Consider the following 9,641-nt stretch of genomic DNA (forward strand, 5'->3'; position numbering starts at 1 on the left):
AATAGACCACACTGGTCCCCAGTGGACCACATTCTAGATTCTGTGGCAATAATGAATTGAAAAGCTGGTTTCACCCGGGGCAAACCAGCTGCTGGAAAACAGGTTTTCCATTTTTATTTTTCCCCAAAGGTTTAGGTAGGGAACATAACATGAATTGCTGGGGTCACAAATGTAACTAACTTGCTTCCATTCACTGAAAAAAACTCCCACACTGAAAGAAATATCGGGACTACTGTGTACAATACTATCTTCAAGACATGATAAAATATGCCAGTGGCACCACGAACCTCGCTGCTCATGTGCGCTGACATTAAAGTTACCAAGAGGAACAATCACAAGACATGTAATGTTAGCATTAGCAGTGAATGCTACTTTCAACTGGCCCCAAATCTTCCTGAGGCCATGGCTGTTTATTTGTAAGGTCATACACTCATACAACGTTATTGAAAATACTACATTCAGAGGGATGACACCGATCTGGGAACTGATGTAAACTGTAACTAGATATCCACTGTATCACTGCTCACTGCTCATGTTTACTGTTGTTTGTGTGGCAGAAGATGTCATTTTCTGGCGGTTTTCAGAGTGAGTATTTGAAATGAAAATCAAGGAAATCATATTGTAATCAAATTGTAATCAAAATGCGACAAATCAACGTGGAATCATAGGGTATTGTATTGTTACAAGTTCATTGGTATCATCTAGATAAGTATCGAATCATTTGAGAGGGAGAGATACACACTTTTAATAAATTCTAAAAAAAACATTACACACATATACCTAAACACACACTCTGTGCAGGTCCCTCCCTGAAGAGAATCAATACCAATTCAATTAACGTAATGCTGTTGAATAGGTGGCCACAGTTGATCACCTGGCTAGATTAGGTTCTTCTTCTTCTCGCCAGCGATATTATCACTCTATCAAGAGTTCTATTTTGATCCCATGGTGTGTATTCTGTTACCTGTAATGAGATGGAGAAGGAGAGGAGCATAGCTGAGTGAGAACTTGAGAGTGTAATGAGAGTGTGCGAGGATCATATTTCTGACTGTCCGGCTACTATTTCCTTTGTCTCCTTATAGAGAAGAAACTTTGAGGATCAAATCAGGGCAGTGGGGAGGAAAAACACTGCTGGTAACCTTTGACCAAACCTCTGATGAAGTACACTTCATATTTGGGGGCTTGAACAGACAGTCCCATCCAAAGGTGCCTGCACTGTCGGTGGTAAGACTTCATTACTACTCTTAAACCCTTCAGTTTTCTTAGATATTTTGGGTTTGGGTGCTGCTGTGCAAGACTCTTTCATGATGAAAATAAAAAGGCCTTTTCACCTCCTTTCATCTAATTTGTTATGATCTAAGCAGCCTGGAATTTAACAGTAATACTGATCCAAAATTTGATGAACAGGTCAAGAGTATTTTGTCAGCTTTGCCTTCTTTAGCTGAAAAGTCTCTCCAGAATGAGATCATGTATCTCACTTGGCGAAGTACAGCAACTTCTCTGCATTTTCAAATCTCCTCTTTAAGGGTGATGACAGCTCCGTTTATTCCTGCCTCAGCAAAGAGCTCCTCACATTTTTGGGCTCGTACAAAATGCAGCAGCAAAGCTTTCAGCCAAAAGCTAAGACACAAATTGAGTCTTGAGTGTTTTTCCAGTGGTTGCCTGATTGTTTTGGAACAGTATTCTCAAAGATACCTGGCGTGGCCTCTGAGAGGGAAAGAGAGAGGAGTAGAGGCTTTTTATGGGTTGCTTATTTTTTATCCATTTATGTCTATAAGTGGATTGAAATAGGCCAGTCAGTGCTACTGTGCAGTTGAGTTTCAGCTGAAGTTTGAATCTGACATCTTTCAGAAAGCAAATGATTTTAATTTATTCAAGTAAATAAGTGCATGACATGAGCCATAACCAGAGGAAGTCAGACATAAGGATGTAAAACTTGAATTTGAAATGGATGGCATCAGACTAGCATGAAGACAAGAAATTAAAATAAATGAGAGATGGATACATCGAGAGGCTGAGACAGCAGCTGGTGATGCCCACCTGGTAGCCTGCTGTATAGGAATCCCTTTTATGCTGAAAGGGATTTTGAAGTCAGTAGGGAGCCTTGTTGATAAGCTGCAAACCTGCTTTGAATGTTAATTATTTCACCCCGAGCACTATGAAGCTGGCTCATTTGGACTGATTTAGCCCATTGAAGGGTGTGCAGTTCTGAATATTTTTACATTAACTGTACCCATTTGGATTCTGTAAATCAGCCATCACTCATCATTAGACTGGGGTAATCATTATTTATGTGAATGCTGCCATTGTGGCTCCAACACCTAGTCCAGTTTTATCCAGTTTAAACCAACCTTCAAACATCAATATTGGGTGATACCAATATTCTTCTAACCCAGGATTTACTCAATTGGCAGCATTTTTTAAAGTTGTTATTCCAGTACTACCCATGTACGACGCTGTCAGGAACAAGGGAAAGCACAGCTCGGTAGAAAGGTTATATTCTAGCCAGGTGACAAAATAAGAACAATATTGAAACAATATTTGACAAAATTTTGTTTATAGCTCCAAACTCAACTGTTAACTGCTACTTAACTTCTAATGTTAGCATGTGTCGGCTAATTCTTTATGGATAGATTAAGAGCTGGCTGGTGAAATACAACATTATTCAACACTAAACAGTACAAAGTCAATAATTAATTAGACAAGTATGAAAGTATTAACAGAAATATTGAGATGTAATTATTGGTGTTGACAAAATGTCTAATGCCAGCAGATGTGTGTACGTTGGTAACATTGGTGACGTCACCAATGTTACCAACACGGTTTGGATCATATCACAGATTCAGATCAACAAAAAAAAAAAAGAAAAAAGAAAAGAAAAAGGGAGACAAATATGACTTTGCTTTCCATTTATTCTGTAAACCACTTAAAGCAAGGAACTTTTGCCCATGGTCTTAAATTAAGACAACATTCAAGATGTCCAATGTTTAAACAAAATCTCAAAATACATAAAACATTCAATACTCAATTGTTAAATTAAAGTGCAATATGAGGCATGATACCTTCTTCCTTTAAACACAGTAGTAAATGAAACAATAACCTGTGTCCACATCATTGAAACTTGATGATAACTTACAAACATGAACACACATCTTGTCCTGCAACTTAGCTTGTTGAATGAGCCACCATACAACAAAAAACAACTAACAACAACAAAAACAAAAGTGCACCGCTGACGTCAGTTAGCAGCTAGATAGTGAATTAGCTGCTCAGCTGCAGCACATTAAACTTAACATTAAAATATCACTTTGGACCCGTTAGATGATGGTTTGGTTGTTGCTCTTCAAAATTCCTGTTAGTGACACACTGTTTGACCATAACTTGTACTAACAGCAGTTTGTTTACTTTGTCACCAATGAGGCATTAAATTTTGCAGTTAATCTGCGGTTCACATGCATGCCGAACTGTGGGGGGGCAATCCGTATGGATCACATATCAACTATGTTCTGTCACACCACTAGATTTTATTGTGAACGTTTCATATAATTGTTTGATTAGGTGCAGAAGTGCAGTAACTGCTGGCCAACAAAGCCATTACAAAAATTTCCAACATGAACTTTTAAAACCTTGAAAAAATATGGTGTGGTGTGAGTGTGAGTGGTCCACTGCTTGAGTCAGCAGGTTTCCTCAATCAAATCTGGGTTAAGCTTGTGTTGTATTCCAGTTCAGCTTTGAAGGGAATTTGTCATTTGTTGTATTATGACATTTATACGTAGAGGAAAACATTGACATTTTGACCCAGGTTTATGATTGGATTTTGGAAGGTTGTTAGAAAAGTAGTTAGTGCAATATGATATACAAAGTTTAATAATCTCCTTCCAGAGGTAAGCGAGGCTAAACTGGATTTATCTGCAGGACACACAGAAATGTAACTGATGTCTATCTCAACACCTGTGGAATGTCACTTCTTTATTACAATTAAGATAGCAGTAATAGAGTAGTAGTAACACTACTGTCTGTAAGAAATTACAACTTTTGATCCCTGATGTTTCAAAACCCTTACTGTGTAAGGAAATTAGTACTTATAGGCATTTGAATTAGATATGACAATATAAACTCCAAAGAGTATAAGAACCACAAAAGACACAAGACCTATCAGACAGCAAGACAAAATCATGCATCTTCTTTTCCATATCTTCATCATTATCACTTGGTTTTCTAAGACCTTCACCCTCTCTTCCAGATAAACAATTCTAGCAGCCATGGTGTGGTTCTTCCACAGCCTGATGCCCAAAAGGATGCAGAGGTACCCTAGACACACTACTGTCTCAACACTGTGGCCATTCAGGATTAGTCCAAAACAGGCAAAAGCCACTCCCACTTTCAGCAGCCAGCCGAGCCACCTCAGAAAGAAGGTGACTAATCGAAAGACAACATAGATCACCCCGTAGCCAATGAGCAGGAGAAGAACCCACTGGGCAACAAAGATGACCCCTTCTGGTGTCACGGTGTAAACAGGAAAACCAACTGTGGAGACATGGAAGAGAGAATATTATGCAGAATATTATGAAGGAGAAAAATCTAAAGAAGGTATATAATAAGATTAATGGGGCCAAATAGCTAGAATGTAAAAGGGGTTAACCCACTGTGCCCTGTTGGCAATCCAGCCTTGCTCTTGGGACCAAATGTACCTTTTGATAGATCATACTGATATAAAGTAGCCCCGGAGTTTAGTGTGCAAATGTAGTCCAATTTAGCCTGAACATAAGGTGAATTTAAAGTTATTCAAGTCAGTTAAGTCAAAGAAGCACACTGTATGAGGTGTATATGTGTATAAGTGTACAGTATATAAGTATTAGTATATACAGATGGTTGGCAAATTAAAGGAAAAATCGATACAGGTCTGAATGCTTGACCCTTACAGTGAGGGGATCTGGTGGCTCTGTTATGGTTTGGGGGGCATTTTGCTGGCATGATTTGGGTCCACTTGTCCAATTAGATTGTCCCCTCACTGTAGGGATCAAGCATTCAGACCTGTACCAGTTTTTTCCTTAATTTGTCACCCATCTGTATATATTCCATAATTATAATGTATATTAATAATACATATTATATTTTCAATATTTGTGTTACAGGCACATTTTTATGGAGTTACTTTTGTGTATTTATTATGCAATCAGGCACAATAGGTTTGCAATCAAAAAATAGATTTGAGAATAAAACTATGGACACTGCAATCAAAAAATGTTTTATTGCAAGTAAAATAAATTTGTGATTAAAATGCAAATCAAAAGCTTTTGTTTGCGAGTCCAAAAGTTTTGCTTGCTGTTGAGCTGAATTTCATGGGCGAGACCAATGCTGAAAGATAAGACACACCTCTATTGGCCAGTCTCAAACAGAGTGACAGCTTGGCAACATCCATGTTAGTAAATGAGAGAGTTTTGAAGTCAATGGAGAAGACAGAGCAGGAGCAGAGACAGAAAATCAATGCACAGGGATATGTTTTCATATAACTTCTGTCTTAGGTTCAAACATAACATTCTTGCTATTACTAAGATGAAGTTATGTGTAAACATACCTGCACATTAAATATCTGTCTTCTCCATGGACTTCAAAACTCCCTCTCTCATTTACTAAATGTGGATGTTGTCAAGCTGTCACTCCATTTGAGACTGGCCGATAGAGATGTGTCTTATCTTTCAGCATCGGTCTCGCCCATGAAATTCAGCTCAACAGCAAACAAAACTTTTGGACTCGCAAACAAAAGTTTTTGATTTGCATTTTAATCACAAATTTATTTTACTTGCAATAAAACATTTTTTGATTGCAGTGTCCATAGTTTTATTCTCAAATCTATTTTTTGATTGCAAACCATAAAAAATAATCTTTACCTTGGATTCCAGCAGCCTGCAGGAAGTGTGTGACATACTGTGAGGGCACATTCAGACCTCTGGCCAAACTTCCTGCTACAACATCCAGACACTGAAAGAAAGCCTGTAGGAGGGTGTGAGGGGGGTGCACAGATGTGAAAACCTGATTTAGGGAAGTTAGGACATTGATACAAGGCTGGGATCACCTTGCTCTACCTTTAGGATTATTAGATAATCATGAACCTGAAATATGTTGAACCAGGATGTAAGTCATTATCCCTCAACTTTCACTTTCGATTTAAACATCGACATAGCGACAAAGGCTTTCTCCAGACCCATGTATATAAAGTATGTATGTATGTAGCCACATAGGGACACAGACTGACACATATTTCAATATTCTACATACCAAATCAGTACAATACTGTACCAATATTGTATATATTTATCTTTTTTTATGGTTTGCATATATTTTGATCCGACATTGAACTGTTAGAATATCCATAAACAACAAGTCATATTTTGTGTATTTCCATCTCTCACCTGTTGCATGGAGAGCACCATCTCCTTCCTTCTCTCCTCTGCAGCAGTCTTGTCCACAAACATTTCAAGCAGTGAAGAAATCATTAAGAGACCCATCCAGAGCTTATCAAAGTCTGGTTGTCTAGTACGTACGACCGAGTTAGAAGCCATTCTAATAATATTTTTTGATATATTTGATAAGTACAAAGTTAAATGAGCCCACAGGCTGAATGAAAAAAATGTTCCTTAATGTTGGTGTGTCAATAAAAGTGTGCACCACCTGTCTTACTTCACATGACTCAATGAATCATGATAAGATTAGGGCCCGACCGATATATCTGCAGGCCAATATTATCAGCCCATAGTGGCTTATCATAGATATATCAGTGTATATGTTAGCAGATATATTAATAGATCCAGTATTTTTATGCATTTTTGTTTAAATTAATTTTCATTCATTTTCAATCATTTCATTTCTACTGAACTTTACTATTAAAACACTGTTATGTTACATTTATTGTTACTGTTTGAGAATACAGGTTATAAATAAAATATATTGCCTCATTACATAACTTTGTCACACTGTCTCTTTCTTAATCAAAGTTAATAGATAACTGCAACAAGGAAAGCTTCATCAGATATTTTTAACTGTCAAATATCGGTATCACCTCCAGTGTCATATGGGTTGGGCTCTAGATTAAGAGTGGTTGAAGTGGGCAGGTTCATACTTGCATACCTCTCTGTGTACATGAACTTTGCCTCCGGATTTGTCACACTACAGGCACCTCAGACCATAGAGGGCTATAAAACATCTATCAAACGTCAATTAAGGAAATACAGAAATAACTAAGACCAAAAAATCAGTGCAGTAATGTGTTGAGCATCGGAGGAAAACTGTCAGCTGACACAACAAAGTGAAACAAAAAGTGGTTCTGCACATCACTACACGGGGCTAAACGTCAGATAGGTTAAACATACTGCATGAGCAAAGAAACTAGTAAATGACAATATCATCTTTTATTTTTGTTAGCTGTGCTAGCAGCATGGCTCTAGAGATGGCGAGTAGGGTAGTAGAGTAGGTCAGTGAGTCAGTCCACCAATATGCAACTATTTGATAAATTGTCATGAAATTTTGTTCATGGTTCCCAGAGGATGAATTCTACTGACTTTGGTGATCCCCGACTTTTCCTCTTGCACCACAAACAAGTCAAAGGTTTCACTTATCCACTGACATATCCTCATATTGGGACAGAATTTGGTGGAGATATCCATGTTGCCCAGAGGATGTATCCTACAAACTTTGAAGATCCCCTGACTTTCCTTCTACCATCACAAAGAGTGTAACATTTTACTAAAAGATCTTAACAAAGATGGGATTGGTTGCTGTGAAATTTGGTACACACATTTATATACACTAGAGAATGAATTGTAATTGCTTTTAACCCCAGACCTTTCATCTACATAGCACCAGCATGCTGATATTAGCTTTTAGCTCAAGTACACATAGCCGCTACCATTGCTGTAGATTCTATGTGTTGTTTTTTTTAGCAATCCTGCTCCACCCATCTTCAGTGAGATGATTTTAAGAGTGGCAATCAGCAAATCACCTTGGTAATCTGTCTGTTAGACCAGCCATTTATACTGTGTGAACTATTTCTCAAGGTCATCAGGGCAAAACTGGGTTAAAAGGTGCATGTGTCTTTTGCTGTGAGTCCTCATCTGTCCAGCCACAAATATGTGTGTATGTGTCTGATTTGTGATTTTGCCTGCCAGTGTACAAGGTGAATCTTGTGTAAATATAAAGAATTTGTTGTTGTCTTCAAGTTTTGGTCTAAAGTGACAGTTTCAGACAAAACACGACAGACTAGACAACATTTAGATATGAAAAGTAATGAACAACATTATGTGAGGATCATATGAACCTTGTAGTCAGAGACAGTAATTGAAGCAGACCTGATGTAGACGCTGTCTTCCTCCATCAGCCCAGTGTTTCATCAACCTGTCCTCTCCTTTTAATTCCACCCCTTTGTTCCCACTTGTCTCTTCACCATCTCTTTTCCTGCCATCTAAAAGATGTTTTCCTCTTGTCAACCTTTTCCCTCTCTCTTCCCCTTCAAATGTCCTCCCTCATCTCCTTTACCTTCTCCTTTCCATTTTCCTCAATCTGTCCCTTTTCCGCTCTCACTAGCTCTCCCTTTTTTCTCCCTTTTCTCTCCACCCCACACTCGCTCTTCATTCTATCCTGGGTGCTGAGTGTTAATCTGTCTATTCACACCGTCTGCTGCAATTAACCTGATCAAAACTTGCTAGCGCTGAGATCAAACAAATTCCAGCAGGGGAGCATGGTAAGAGAATCTCAGAGAGAAGAAAAACAGGGAAATCAGAGGAGAGGCAGAGAAGATTTTCTAGCTAAAAGAAGGAAAAGTTGGAAAGGAGTATCAAGGCAGGACCTTCAGGTGGCCATCAGCATGAAAGTGTGCTCAAATGGTTTTTAAATATGAGTGACTCATTGCTCCTCTCCTGCACACATCTCACACCACTGCTCATCAGACCCCAGCATGCTGGCTGCTGCAATCTCTCATCTCAGTCTCTCTTGCCTGTGAGGGATTAAACTCTTAATCCGCCAGACTGAGGCTTGCTATTAGTAATGACAGGGCTGCGGCTATCTTTGTGTTTTTCTGCTGTGTTGTATTGTGGTGTGTGTGTGAGATAGATGTTGGGCAGTTGCAGGTATACAGTATGGCTGTGTGTGAGATTAATAAAAAACAATGAGGCAGGCAAACAGAGAGGGTACTCCGGGTGGTGCACACATAAACAAGTTACCATGGTTTAATGTTGCAGGACTCGGGTACCACCTGTGCCAAATCCACACTATTTGTGGGTGTATGAGTGTTTCGGTCTGTTTGTATGTGTGTGATAAAGCCTTTAAAATGAGATAGAATTAAAAAGGTATATTGCATTACTGTCACAGTGAGGCAGATTGCAGGGCACCTAATCCATTCAGCTGTCACTGAAACATCATCCCCTTTGTGAAAAAAAAAAAAAACTGACTGAGAATTAATAGCCCAGCGTGTGTGATCAGTCTCATGTTGCATACACTAACCAGCCCTGGGCATATGCTGCACTGTAGGTTAATGAATAGTGATGGAGGGATTCAATAAGGTGAATGTCTCTGTTCTCCACACACACACACACACACCCACACACACCCATCTCCCCACCTCTTCGGTTTCCATCTCTACTTGCACT

At 38.8% G+C, this 9,641-nt stretch overlaps 1 long non-coding RNA gene across 1 annotated transcript; it reads right to left on the reverse strand.

The window, feature by feature from the left end:
* Positions 1-2,361: 2,361 nt before the first annotated feature.
* Positions 2,362-7,385, reverse strand: LOC137182702 (uncharacterized). The gene is made up of 3 exons (XR_010928362.1): positions 6,414-7,385; positions 5,892-5,994; positions 2,362-4,527 (listed from the first exon to the last, which is right to left on the reverse strand). It is a non-coding gene; the product is annotated as an uncharacterized lncRNA (long non-coding RNA).
* Positions 7,386-9,641: the final 2,256 nt, after the last annotated feature.

The sequence above is a fragment of the Thunnus thynnus genome, chromosome 5 (genome assembly GCF_963924715.1).
Source record: "Thunnus thynnus chromosome 5, fThuThy2.1, whole genome shotgun sequence".
NCBI lineage: Eukaryota > Metazoa > Chordata > Actinopteri > Scombriformes > Scombridae > Thunnus > Thunnus thynnus.